Raw genomic sequence first — 15,696 nt, 5'->3', positions numbered from 1 at the left:
TGAAGCTCTCAAATTGCAGGTAGTAATAAAACACTTTATAGGAGCAACTTTAAAAAAGACAGAAAATAAATCACCACCCGACCTGCAGGCAAACTAATTAACTGGTATTTAAAGTTAATATAAATAAAATTAAAAAGCACACTTGAAACCAACGTTCTCACTGAAGAGGGGGACGGGCTAAGCTGTTGAAAATGGCAGACGCATAGGGCAAGAGCTCCTGGGCCGTACCGCACAATCCTGCCATTTTCTTGCTGTGTGGTAGCCATCCAATCCTGTATATGGGCAACGCTAATTTACTGGCCCACATGACTGCCCCCCCTGGGGTAATGGGTCTTCCTTTGTAAAGCCTGAGGCTCCACGAGATCTGACGCTGGAGCGAGGTTGCCCAGAACGCGAAGTGAGGCCTAGACTAAACGCCCACCGGAGAAGGACAAAGGTGAAATCAGGGGTGGTGGCGTGTGGACACTCCCCACCCCCTTATAACCGGGGCTGCGGGGGTCTCCACCTCCCAGACACTAGGGGGCAGATTTACAACTTCTGGCGCATCTCTGCAAATCAGCAGGAATGCGCAAGAACAGATGTGTCACATAATCCCCCCCTTGCGCCACCACGGATGGGTTGCATTTACAATGCGGCGCACCATGGTGCCAGGAGGGGAAGATGTGTGACGCATCTTGTGGTGTACGGGTGGCGCATTGCTGGAGTCGCGTCGCAAGTGCGACGCAACTCCTGCAAATCAGAGGGGCCGCCCATACTTCACGTGGTGCGTCACTCCGTACGCCTGCTTGAAGCAGGCGTAAGGATTTGACGCAGCAGCGTCGTAAAACTGACTCCGTGAAATCTTGTAGATTTCACTGCCTCAGTTTTACGGGGCTTTCCTGCAAGGGAACGCCCACCCTGCCACAGAACATCCACATGACACCTGACGCAGGTTTCATGTGGCGCAGGGCTTTACAACGTGACGCATCTGCCTAGATGCGTCACGTTGTAAATAAGTCGCAACGTGGCGCATGGTTTATGCCGCCGCTGCGTCACGCAATGGCAGCGTAAAAGTGTCGCAAGGGGCTTGTAAATCTGCCCCTAGATGCTCCAACACTAACTTTACAGACCGGTGCCTGGGAAGCGACCAAGATTCCTGGTTTCACCAGAGAGGAATCCTGAAGGGCTACAACAGGAGCTGTGGGGGCGGCGGCTGCAAGGACGAACGGGCGGCACCTGTGGTGAGCCGTCATCAAGGTGAAATCAGGGGCGGACGTGGGCTTTCTCTCCCACCTTTTATACCCAGGGCTACGAGGGTCTCCACCCTGCAGACGCTAGATGCTCAGATGCTAACAATGCTGACCAGCGCCTGGGTGGCGACCAAGATTCCTGTCTTACCAAATAGAAATCCTGAAGGGCTGCAACGGGAGTTGGAGTGTGGCTCCAGGGGCTGCGGCTGCAAGGACGAATGGGCGGCACCCGTTGTGAGCCGGGATCAATGCTACAATGAGAGGTGGGCTCGCCCGACATTGGGCCTAAGAGGCCTGCCCGGAAAGTTGAAGCAGTAACAGAGGATGCCTCTTTCAGACCGCGTTACTGTGCCTGGGTGAAGGGGGCTCCCCTCGACTTCAGTGGACACCGGACGACTGCACGGTGAATCTTGCTGCCAGGCGGAGGGACCGGGACACTGGTGGCAGTATGATAATGATATATTTTGATAAGTCAATGCAATAAATTAATTAATTTTTTATATAATTCTCTTGGTCTGTGGGTGTGCCTAATTCTATAGACATATTGCCTACAATTGAAGTACTTATGTGAAGGAAGTTTTGTGTTTTTTTTTATATTTATCATTTCCCTGATTACTTCCTCACCCATTTAACTTTCTCAGGGTCCCTCTTCTATAGTTTTGTTAACACCTCTGGGGCGTAACAGCCCAAACGACTGTCGGGCTGCAGCACAGGAACCCGCCCCCTCGGAGACCTGAATGAAGCAAAGATCTGTGATGGCAACGGGGCCCCACTACAGACCTTAATAGCAGCATTGTAATATGTGGTGGATGCAAACTTAGGCAACAGAAAACAAACAGTGATGGGCTGCCTGCTGCTTTATCCCCGCACATGCAGGGATGTGCTCTTCCTTGGCCTACAGTACTGACGGCGCTAACTGGTGGAAGAGACAGCGCTTTGGCCGTACCAGGTACTGTCCCGTGCCGGCTTACTGGACCCTCTGTGGAGCACTGTGCGAAGAAAGAGTTGAGGAGGGACGCAGCATAGAGGGATGGCCCCGAATCCTCACTCCTATTTACTGCTACCCTGGGGGTGAAGACACAGAAGGGTTAGCAGAGCACGTAGGAGGTATGGGGTGTACAAAAGGGAAGACCACAGACCAGGCCGATCTCGGGCACACGCAGCCCGAGGAACCAAGGGATTCGCATGGTTCCTCCACAGACGACTATGTGGCCCCCACAGCAACAAACTTACCTGGGGACAAGCTCGACACAATATTGCAAGAAATCTGTGATTCCCGCAAGCCGATTAAGCAACTGGGAGCCCTAACAACAGACCTCACCCTCCTCAAAGCAGACCACAGGAAACTTGCGGACACAGTTAAAAATAACACGACGGAACTGGCTGAAATAGCTCCACAGGAAAAAGACCACGTGGGCAAAATCGCACAACTCCAGAGACAAGAGGCCACGTTGTAGGATCGAGTGGAAGATGCAGAGGGGCACTCACGCCGCAATAACGTACAGATTGTTGGCCTACCCGAGAACTGAGAAGGGACTAATGCAACACAGTTCATAGAAACATGGTTGCGTGCGGAGGTGGCACCGGAGGGGCTCACTGACTTGTTCTACGTGGAGAGGGCTCACAGGATTCCCACGAGAGGACCGATCCCAGGCACGCCACCGCACCCCGTAGTCGCCCACATACTTAATTACAAAGGACACCCTCCTTCGCTGTTCCAAAGAGAAAGCACCCCATAACATATGACAATACCCGCATCTCCCTATTTCCAGACTACACCCTGATTGTATAGCGCCAAAGGGCCTCCTATCAGGAGGTGAAAAAATCACTCAGAACATTAAACCTTAAATATGCATTGTTGTACCGAGCCCGGCTGAAAATATTACATGACCACAAAAGCCACTTCTTTGACAGTCCTGACAATGCTTGGATATGGATTAAAATACTTTCCTGGATCAAACACCGTGGGGGACACAACGGAGTCCTCCCCCCCCCCGATGACAACGGATGACAATCATGAAACGGTGACGCGTGAAACCGCCCCAGAAGAAAGCAGATACGGCCCTGTCGCAGGAACAGGCACTGGAGGGACGGTGACCAGCGATCCAGACTGCGGCTGTGCTCTGAGAGATGGGACTGACATCCACAGATGAATCCTCAGAAGACACTGTGGTGCATTTGGACTTAGAGAACAGTTTGACTCTATTTCCCACCATAACACCACAGTTAGTGAATGATTTGCTGAGCTGATGAACAAGCCACATAACTTCCATGATGAACACTGGGTGGTAATGTATAATGGAAGCCTGCCCCTACCCTCGCTTGCCGCAATTTATGCACAAATGTTTATATCAAACGTGCATATAACACATGGGGTGTAATTGACTGCATATAGATATGAAAGCTCAGTTATTACAGCGCGCCCTGCCATGTAAACGTGTGCCCCTCATGTCCCAGATAACATCATTGCTACCCATAGCCGCTAATCCCGCACTGCTGCGGCCCATCCCGTGGCTCTGGGATCTGCCCTAAAACAGCATAGTGACAGCGGATTACTTTGGACTGTACTACCACTAGCTATGCTTAGTATGACCCCATCAGCGAACGCACACTGTTCCTCATTGTTCACATGGTTGATCTCGATTGTTTGGTCGGACAAAGTTCAAATGTTGGACCGTGTATTGGGGATTCAGAAGTTACCTTACTCAATTAGATTAACTGGTAAGCACCGCTCAATTCTGGAGGGCATGCAGAATTCCTTGCCTTCCCCAATGCTAGGGAGGACAACATCCTATTATGCACATCCATGGAGAATGCAGGACTATATAATATAACAACGTAGAATGTGTGGGGGATGGGCTACATACACAAGCGACATGGACTATGCACAGTTGGGCCAGCGTAAAAGTCACATTGCATTTCTACAAGAAACGCACATAAATAACGCTAAGGCTGCCAAACAACAGAAAAAATGGAGAGGACAGGTCTATAATACCTCCTACTCTGCATTCGCACGGGGCTGCAGTATGGATCAGTACTGGGGTCCCGTTTGAAGTACTAGAAAAACCAATAGACAGTAATGGTAGATATGCCCTACAAAGAGGTAAACTAGACAAAACACATATAATGCTGGGCAGCGTATATATGCCCAAAATATGGAACAGGACAAGTTCCATGCACAGCTTAGCGCAACCCTTGCCGAATGGTCCACGTACCCCTACCACTAATGCAGTGCTGGATACAGATCTAGACCGTTCACATCCACCTCTACCAGGCAAAGCCTCCATCCGCCAAGCCAAGGACCTTCGCATCTGGGTTCGGGGATGGTCGTTATCAGATGCATGGCATAACAAGAACGAGGGCATACGTGAATACTCATACTATACCCCACTACTCGTATTACATACATGAATCAACCACATACTATGCACCACTGCACTCCTACCCCAGATAATACACACCACTCACTTCGGGAAAACACTCTCCGACCACAACCCCTAGAATTAACATTATCCTGGGGCCAGATCCCTACACCAGTTCCCTCATGGAGGTTAAATCCCCGTCTCTTAGAAGACAGTGTGTTCCGAGACACTATTGCTACCACTATGATTAACTACTTTAAGAAAAACACAGGCACAGCTTCCTCCCGATTGACTGAATGGGAAGCAGTCAAGATTGTAATAAGGAGTACATCAATTAGTACAAAGACAGGAATGCGGCAAACAATAAGCAATGATTTACAGCAAGTCGAAGCAAGGCTGGGAAAACTAGAATGGAAGGCAGCATTAGACACAGGAAAGACACCGGAACTGCAAAAAGCATGTATCGACTATGCTGAATTACAAGTGCGCCTGTGTGTGGTAGATCAACATACATACACACAGAGGTTGCATACAGAAGTAGATAAATCAGGCACCCAACTGGCACAAATACTTAGGAAGGCTCCACCATCAGACCCTATACCAGAAATCAACACCCCAACTATGTCACAAGGTACTACACAGTAGGGAATTCATGCTGCATTTCTTGGCTACTACAAGACATTATATGAGCCCCCCCACCCATCAACACACCTTCAGATCATTGGCAACTTGCTCAACAACCTGGCGCTCCCGCGGATAACGGCAGCAGACAGGAAGACCCTGGATGCACCTGTAACTATCACTGAGATCAGGGAAGCCATCATGGAGCTCCCCCGCAATAAAACGCCGGACCTCAACGGGCTCCCGGTGGAGTTCTATTCCACCTTCACAAATCAATTAGTTCCCCATTTGGAATGGCTGTACCAAACAGCATTACAAACAGGCAGATTACCTCCCACCACGACACATACACTTGTGACCTCGCCACCCCAAAACAGGTAGGCACTTCACAGATATCACAGCATACAGACCCCCTGTAATTATTAAACACTAAGTACACAATATTGAGTAAAGCTCTTACTTGTCGCCTGCTCCCGCTTTTGCCGAAACTCATATACACAGACCAGTTCCGTTTCATACCCGGCCACTGAATATAGAAAGGCTTTACCACATAATGGACGCGACTCCCAACAACTTCCAAACGGCTGGATGCACATTGCTCGATCTACTCCAGGTGTTCGACAACTTAAGCTGGGAATACATGCTGGCAGCCCTTAATAAATTTGAAGTCCCCCCAAACTACATCGGGTGGGTGAAACTACTATACGCCTCTCCCACTACGAGGGTGCGCATGGGAGCCCATATCTCCAGTCATACTTGGTGCTTAGGGGCACGAGACAAGGATGCCCACTATCCCCAATACTGTTTTTGCTCACGCTAGAACCTCTAGCGTAACGGCTGCGACAGGGGGCAACGGAGTGGGGAAGGACAAATATTACTTACCTGTAAACTGTGGTTCTCCAGTATTGGTGTCTTTCATAGATTCACATGCTTGAATATTCCCCGTCGTCGAAGTGGGAGTCCCACGGTATATAAAAAGCAATAAGTGTCATGTATATACATAAACATACATAACCACATAATAGCATATACATATCCAAAAAAAATTTATATACAAGTCAGAAATAACATATCAAGTGAAAATACCATAGGATAGTATTGACACATAGGAAAGCATTGAGAAAAAGAATCACTTTACTGACATATCATTGTCGTTTTATAGTCCAAACTCCAGCCAATCAGGCGCAAGCACCCTCTAGAACCTTCTCCTCAGAGGCTCAGGCCCTCAGATTTTCGTAGCACGAGAGTGAAAAAAGAGCCGAAAGAGGAGAAGAGAGCCTCTGAGGGGAGGAGGGTGGGTCGCATGTGAATCTATGAAAGACACCAATACTGGAGAACCACAGTTTACAGGTAAGTAACATTTGTTCTTCTCCAGTATTTGGGGTGTCTTTCATAGATTCACATGCTTGAATAGAATAGTGAGCAGTAAGCAGCAGCCGTCTGACAAGGCCGTAATAATATTGCATGAAATACAATGACAATGTATTTAATACGCAATTAAGAATTCCCAAGGAGGCGAGAAGTAGAAGAGGCTCACCTTATTTAAACAGATTCCGTAGAACTGCTTGTCCCACAGCCATGTCCGCTTCATTAATTGATTCCAGGCAGTAGTGCTTCGTGAACGTGTGCCTGCTGGACCACGTAGCTGCCCAGCAAATCTGATGGATGGGTACACCAGCGAACAGGGCAGTGGAAGATGACATGGCTCTTGTTGAATGAGCCCTTACTCCAGAAGAAAGAGGCTTGCCAGCCCTTTGATGGCAAAAGGAGATTGCTGAAGAAACCCAACGGGCAATCGTGGGCTTGGTAACCGACTATCCTTTACAAGTGCGTCCGTAGGCCACAAACAGCTGATCCGACTTGCGAAAGGATTGTGTTCTGCTAATGTATAATTTAAGACATCTCTTTAAGTCCAGAGAGTGTAAACTCTGCTCCCCCGGAGACTGCGGATGCGGGAAAAAGGTTTTTAAGATTACTGGTTCATTGAGATGGAAATCGGATGGCACTTTAGGCATGAAAGAAGGATTAGTGCGGAGAATAACGCAGTCCGATCTGAATTGAAGAAACGGAGGTTGTATTGTAAAGGCGTGAATGTCACTGACTCTGCGGGAGGAAGTCAGAGAAAGGAGGAGGGCCACTTTCCAAGTTAAGAATTTGAAATCCGCCGAGTGGATTGGCTCAAAGGGCGCCTTTATGAGCTGAGCCAATACGATGTTTAGACGCCACGTGGGTGGAGGACGCCGAATGAGCGGGAACATTCGGAAGAGACCCTTAAAAAATTGCTGTATTACTCTAGATGAATAGAGAGAGGACGAGCCATCCTACCGAAAGTGAAATATTGCCGCTAGAAAGACCTTTAAGGTAGAGTGTGACAGTCCAGACTGCGCTAACTGCAGGAAGAACGGCAGAATGTGTTCAGGGGAGGCGTGCACTGGATGTATGTGAGCGGACGCACACCAAAGACAAAATCGCTTCCACTTTAGCTTATAAGTTTTCACTGTGGAGGGCGCCCTTGCCTTAGCTAACACCTCCCTGCAGGCTGGTGGAATGTTCAAATGAGCAAATTCAAGGTGCTCAGGTTCCAAGCTGACAAGCTGAGTGAACTGGGATTCGGATGGAATATCCGTCCGTCGTTCATTGTTAGAAGGTCCGGCCTCGGGAGAAGAAGGATGTGTGCGCATTGGGAGAGGAGGAGCAACTCCGAGAACCATGCCTGCCGAGGCCACCGTGGAGCTATGAGGAGCATCTGGCACGGTTGTTGCCGCATCTTCCGCAACACTCGAGGAATCAGAGGGATCGGCGGAAAAGCGTACGCAAATATCCTGTACCAATTTATCAAAAGGGCATTTCCGCACGACCCTTTGTGGGGAAACCAGCTTGCGTTTGACTGGCATTTGGTATTCTGAGGGGTTGCAAACAGGTCGATAGTCGGGCGACCCCAAAGGCTGAAGACAAAGTCTAGAGTCAGCTGATGCAACTCCCACTCGTGGGTCGATGACGTTGACCGACTGAGTGCATCCGCCAGAGTATTGGAAATGCCGGGCAGATGGACTGCCTGGAGCGTAATCCGATGGACTATGGCCCAACTCCAAATCCTCTGAGCCAGACGGGAAAGCAGCGGAGATCTTGTCCCACCCTGCTTGTTCAGGTAGTGCATGCAGGTGGTGTTGTCCGTCTGAATGAGGACTGACTCCCCCTGGAGCTGGAGGCGGAAGGGTTTCAACGCCAAGAAAATGGCCACCAGCTCCAATCTGTTGATGTGCCAGAAACGCTGAGCCGTTGTCCACTTGCCCTTGACGGATAAATCTTGAAAATGTCCGCCCCAGCCTTCCATGGATGCGTCCGTGGTAAAAACGAGCTCTGGGGCTGTTGTTAGAAAAGATGTTCCTGCTGCGATGTTGGAAGGACGGGTCCACCAATGCAGCGCCTGAGCCATGCGGGGTGTTACCACGAGCTGGTCGTTGAAGGAACCGGAGACCTGACGCCACTGCCTGTCCAATTCCTCCTGAATGGTACGACTCCTCAGTCTGCAATGTGGGATCAAAGCGATACATGCGGACGCCATCCCCAGAAAAGACTTTAATGTGCGGACTGAAGCTGACTGTTTTGCTGCGATGGAGCTTGCAAGCTGTCGAATTCGTGCTTGACGTTCTGCAGAGGCAAAGGCCATAGCCGTGCTCGTATCGATGGTCGCGCCGAGAAAGGTCTTGCACAGAGCTGGCGTGAGCTGAGACTTTTGCAAGTTGATCGACAAGCCCAGAGACTGAAACAGATTGAGACAGCGCTGAGTATCGAGGACCGCTTGGTGGGAGGATTGAGATTTGATGAGACAATCGTCCAAATACGGGAATATTTGTATGCCCGTCAGTCTCAAATGAGCCACCACCGGGGCCAGGATCTTTGTGAAGACCCGTGGAGCAGAGCGGAGGCCGAAGGGCAGGACCTTGAATTGGAAATCCCTGTGACCCACACGAAAACGTAAGTACTTCCTGTGGCGTGGAATTATGGGCACATGGAAATAAGCATCCTGAAGGTCGATTGTTGTCATGAAACCACCCTGAGAGAAGAATTGAAGGATGTCCTTTAGCGTGAGCATGCGGAATGATTGGTCCTTGAGAAATATGTTGAGCGACCTTAGAACGAGGATGGGGCGCCACTCCCCAGATTTCTTTAGTATGAGGAAAAAGCGGGAATAGAACCCCAATCCCTTTTGTGATTTCGGAACCACTTTGATGGCCCCTTTTTTGAGCATTATCGGAATCTGATTGAAAAGTTCTTTGAGGTGAGCGGGAGGAGGCCCGGATGGAGAGGTGTGTGGGGGAACCTTCAAACTCTAGGGCATGGCCCCTTGAAATAATGTCCAGAACCCAGCGGTCCGAAGTGATTGAGGACCAAGTTGAAAAGAACTGGGAGATTCGTCCTCCAACAGGAGAAAGTGGAAAACTTGAAAGAGGGGTCGTTTGATGAACCCAGTCATTGTTTTTTGGAAGAGTTTCCCTTGTAATTTGACTTTCCTCTAAAAGATTTGCCAGACTGCTGTCTGTAAGATTGTTGTTGCTGTGAGGAATAACGTTGTTGTCCTTGGGTTGTAGGAGTGGTACTGGGAAGAGGAGCCACGAAAAGAAGACGAGGTGCCGCGGCCGCGCGCACCCCGAAAGGGCTGCTTCCGTAACTGGAGAGTGACGAGGGAGAGAGCCGTCTCCGTGTCCTTCTTGATGGCTTGCAAAGCGTCCTCCACATGCTGGCCGAATAAAGATTCTCCGTCATACGGCATGTCCAGAATCTTGGCCTGTACCTCCTGACGGAACGAGGTGGTACGAAGCCAACCCTGTCGTCTTAAAACAGCCGCTCCAGCCAATTGACGAAAACCCGTGGAGGCAATGGCGACGGAGCAGTCGATGATTTCGGAGGATGCCCTCTCACCCTCTTGCAGGATCTTTAGAGCTTCCGCTCTAGAATCTTACGGAATAAGCTTAACCAAAGCCGCCATGTCCGACCACATTTGTCGATCGTAACGACCGAGGATGGCCAAAGAGTTTGCTGCCCGGACTGTTGTTGAAGCCATAGTTGAAAACTTCTTGCCAATGGCATCCAGGCGGCGGCGGTCACGATCCGGAGGTGACGAGAGCGGAGACAATGGATTTTTGGAGCGACGTTGCGCCGCCTGGGTGATCACCGAGTCTGGCTTAGGCTGAGACACTAAGCAAGCTGGGGAAGAGTCCGAGGCCTTGTACTTTTTCTCCAGTCGCGGGAGGACAGCCGGGATGGAGTTAGGCGTTTTCATCAGTTTAATGCCCTCGTTCCAGATAAAGTCTATAATGGACACTGCTTGTACCTGCTTCTGCGGCTGGGACTTGAAGTCGTACAGAAAGCAGTCCTCCTCCCTAACCATCATGGGAAGGTGAAAGCGTTGAGCTGCCCTGTCCACCAGTTGATGGAATCCTGATATGTCGACAGGTGGTGAATTTACTGGCGATGTTGGAGGTGATGCTGGCGAATTGACTTGATAGTCATCCCAGTCCGCCATAGAGTCGTCATCATGAAGCTCTCCCTCCTCTGTATCCAGATTTTCCACCACCTCATCTGTTGCAGGGGGAACCAATGCAGGTGCGGATGGTGTCGGCATCGTTGGCAACACAGGGGTAGACGGAACAGCAGATGGCGTCTCACGTGGAGAGCTATGAGAGGAAGCTGGAAAGCGCCGATTATAATCTTCCAACATGAATTGAAGGTTGGAGATGAGCGACAACGGAAGCTGCGCCATGGGAACTTGTGCAGGGGGATGTTGCTCCTGCTCCTGACAGTTATAGTCTTGCGCATAATCATCCTCTTCGAAATCTTGGCATTTTATGTGAAGCTCAGAAGGACTACGAGCATCTCGAAAAGAGGACTGAACATCGTCATCAGAGTCCGAAACCTCCTCAGCACCGGTGGGGAATAGCTGATGAGATGGCCGAGTGACCGGTGGCAGCATAACAGAGTCCAGCGCAGCATGGCGACGCTGCAACAAGGAGGTGTCCACAGATACTGGCGCTGATGTAGACATTGGCACCAAAGGCATCGTTGCAAAATTTGACACCTCCTTCGTCGAGACTATCGTCGCCGAAGTCGCCGTCGATGAAGTCGTCGTCGACAAAGCCGCCGTCGACGAGGCTGCCGACGTCGACAAGGCCGCCGTCGATGCCGTCGATGAGGGTGCCGACGACGAAGCCCGTGCCGACGAGACTGCCGTCGACGATGCTGTGAGCGTCGACGGCGATGACTTCTTCTTCTTCTTCATTATCGTCGATGAAGCCTTAGACGTCGACGGAAGCGCCAGCTTCCTAGTCGTCGACGAAGAAGATAGTAGAATCGTCGACGAAATAGTCTTCGGGGAAACACACACCACTGTCGACGGTGAAGACGTCGACGAAGTCGTCGTCGACGATGAAGGAAATCTGCTCGACACCGTCGTCACCGTCGTCGACGAGGTTGATGAAGTGGCAGATCTCGTCGACGGAGGGGCCGTCGACGGTTTTGCGCGTTTTTGACTGGAAACATGCGCTGACGGAGTCAGAGATGCCTGAGAGCTAGGTCTCGGGGGCGCTGGCGTGGTAACAGAGACTTGGCCTGTAGACACTTCCTCAAGATGAAGTCTCTTCTTTTTCAGAAAGGGAGACGGCAAGTCCTGAACACTACCACGCTTGGAGGAGACTCCTGTTCGAATAGAGGCTACACTCTCCACCTCAGAAAGGGGGTTATCCGTATACTTTAATTTTTGAAGCCCCAATAAAAGGCGACCCTCCCTGTCCTTCAAAGTCTTTTGAGAGAAGGTTCGACAGATTTTACAGTTGGCCACCTTATGGTCAGGGTAAAGACAATAAATACATTTGTCATGAGGGTCCTCAGGAAAGAGCCTTAACTTCCCACAAGATGAACAGGGACGGAAAAGAGACTTCTTACTTGAAGACATGATGAGAAAACTCAAACCAGAGCAAAAAACTGAGCAGAGCTCAGGTAGACTCCCTTCACACGACGTGCGGTAGAAAATCTGAGGGCCTGAGCCTCTGAGGAGAAGGTTCTAGAGGGTGCTTGCGCCTGATTGGCAGGAGTTTGGACTATAAAACGACAATGATATGTCAGTAAAGTGATTCTTTTTCTCAATGCTTTCCTATGTGTCAATACTATCCTATGGTATTTTCACTTGATATGTTATTTCTGAATTGTATATAAAGTTTATTTGGATATGTATATGCTATTATGTGGTTATGTATGTTTATGTATATACATGACACTTATTGCTTTTTATATACCGTGGGACTCCCACTTCGACGACGGGGAATATTCAAGCATGTGAATCTATGAAAGACACCCCAAATACTGGAGAATCCCCATTAAACCTACAATCCATGCTCTATCGCTTTATGCAGATGATATAGCACTGTATGTTAGAGACCTACACGGCAATCTGAAACCTGCAGCCCAGACTTTTACACAAATTTCCGGATTAGCAATAAATGTGGACAAATCACACGCATTCTTCTTTAAGAGCAACCCCCAGACTCTGGCGGTTACTTTCGGAGACCAAGTGCTTCAGGTGGCCTCTAACACTTTCAAACACCTAGGGGTCTAGATATACAGGGAAACCCATGATCTGTTGGAGGGAAACCTTCAAAAGGCAATTTCCTCCTTGCACTCGCAGGTATCATTGTGGACATCCCTCCCCCTCTCTGTGGCAGGGCACCTCACAATATTAAAAATGGTCATGCTCCCATGACTATTAAACTAATTTACCAACTTGCCAGTTATCGTCCCGATGCCTTACTTCAAGGCGCTGAACACACTCCTAACAGAACTGATCTGGGGTAACGGACAGACACAGGTAGGACTAGCAAAGCTACATTTATCGTTGGACACTGGAGAAATTGGAGCGCCAGATTTCAAATCCTACTGCCTAGCAAGCCAGTTACAATGGCTTGCATATTGATTGGCAGGTCACAACCTACACAAAATTGCCTACACGCCTCGCATGCTTGCTGTGGGCACATTACATGCATTGCTATACCCTCAGGAACGTGCCCCAGCTACGGCCCCATTACTGTTGATGGTCGCCCTCACATACTGGAAATTGGCCCTTAAATGCACTGCTCTAGCTATTCCCTATCCCCCTAATATACCACTCCTGGGTCTCCCCACTCCAACTGGTGCATTGACACGAAGACGACTGCACACATGAGAACAGGCAGGAGTGTCCACAATAGGGGCACTGTTCGGGGACGGTATGCTACTGAACCACACGGACTTTGCGCACATGCAGGGTCTTTTGGACTCCCTATTTCTAACACATGCAAATATTGTACGTTAAGCAAAATTACGCTGGGCCCCAGACGCCACAGAAGCGGCCACAAATTAATTTATACACTGGGTACACCTAGTGGGCAACAGCAGACACTTAACACATTGGCTATACCGAGGACTACAATCCCACCTAGCAGTACCCCTGACTCAGTTAAAGGAAAAGTGGGGACAAGATCTAGGGAGGGAACTGCAGGACAAGGAATGGCGTGCCATCTTAGCATTCCTGAAGAAAGTCCCACGTAATTCCAGGATCAAACTTATACAATATATGGTGTTACACAGAGCCTACCTCACACCACAAAGGCTACATGCTATGTTCCCCGAAGTGTGGTCATCATGTCCCAGGTGCCATGAGGAAGATGCAAATCTGTTACATATGCTGTGGACCTACCCCACCCTCTCATCCTACTGGGCACAAGTAACAACTGCTCTGGGGGGAGTGGCAGGGGGAGCCAGCTGGAATACAGTAGAAAGCTGCATACAGCGGCTGTATCCCCGCTCCAAAAGTCACAAAGTACAAGCAAGGATTGCGGACTTGGTACTCCTTCTCGTGAAACACTTAATAAAAAAATGGTGGAAATCTGCATTGCCTCCAAGTATCTCGATTTGTCAAGAAGATGTTTTGCAATGGGGAAATTCTTTTTTATTTAAATTTTTACAATGGGGAAAGACAGAAGAGAAGAGTATAGGGGATTATGGAGAATACTGATAGCTACGGAATGGGACAGTCTCCTGGAAACCTTTAAGACCCTAGACCTACAGAATACCTGATCATTCACACCATCGCCTCTGAATTAATCATATATCTTAGTGGGCCACTAGAAAAACTTTGATAATAGGCATAATACCTTAATGCTGCGCAACTGTATGAAAGTGTATACACACACATCCCTCGCCCATTGTTTCTTATCCTACAGGCTAAGGGTACCACCCCGGACAGTTCTATAGACACTGTGATGTTTGACTCCATCAGGAAGATTTAGACAATACCACTGAGATCACCCATGACCCGATCTAGAAAGCAGGTAGCTACCAGTGGGGAGGGGGTTGGGGGAGTTTATAGTTCATTCATTGACGGTTAGTAATGTTGTACCATACGCAACGAATAGTACGGATATTATAAACTGTATTGTTTACAAAACAGTTATCACGTTGTATTCAATGTTGTTCAAGATACATATGTGCGATGAACTCTGAGGTTCGACTAGAAATATGGAACTGCACCAATGCTCCGTATTGTATGTGCTGGAAAAAATAATAACGTTTGTACAAAAAAAATCGCTGCAGAGAAAGAAACTATTTTTAGGCAGAAATGAACCATGTGCACAGGTTTGTGCAATCACTCAAAGAGAAGGGCGCCAATTGTAAAGTGGGCTGAGCCATTGTCTTTCAATGAGTGGGCGGAAGCAAAATGTTAATAACAAATTAACAAATGGATGAAGCCTGTTCACTGCCCTGCTGGCTTAAATATCTTATGTATGCGTTTTTGAGAAACAATACTCCGACAAAGCAGCAAACGTTGTCTCAAAGTTGAGAGCAAGGCACCAGGGGGCATATTTACAAGCTGGCGATAAAAAATTATCGCCGCTTTTGCTGCCGTTTTCGGCCGAAAAGCGGCGATAATTTTATCGCCTAATTAGCAAGACCACGCTAACGCGTGAAACCTGTCTTTAGCGTGGGGATTCCTAACACCCAGCTTTGCATCTCTAAAGAGATGCAAAGTGGGCGTTCCTGACCTAAGACAGGAGAAATGTCGCTAAGCGACATTTCTCCTATCATCAAGCCCCACGCTATCAAGCATAGCGGCAGGAAAAGTAGCGATAACCCCTGTAATCGCTACTTTCCTTACGCCTGCTTCAGGACTGACTTAGCCATGATATCCTATGGAAGGTGGATATCATGGCTAAGTTTGTGAGTCCCTATCAGCAAGCTAACGCCACACTACGTGAGATTATCGCTGGGTTTCCAGCGATAATCTCACGTTAGGCAGTTAGCGTGAGGATTTTTATCGCTGAGGAGATAAGCGTTGCTAATAGCACGCTATCTCAGCGATAAAAATCCACGTTACCTGGCGATAATTATCCTCACGCTAAGAGCGATGAGCGATAATTATCGCCGGGTGTTGCTGACATGCCCCCGGATTCCTC

Source organism: Triturus cristatus, chromosome 1_1 (assembly GCF_964204655.1).
Source record: "Triturus cristatus chromosome 1_1, aTriCri1.1, whole genome shotgun sequence".
NCBI lineage: Eukaryota > Metazoa > Chordata > Amphibia > Caudata > Salamandridae > Triturus > Triturus cristatus.
This window is presented reverse-complemented; position numbering follows the sequence as displayed.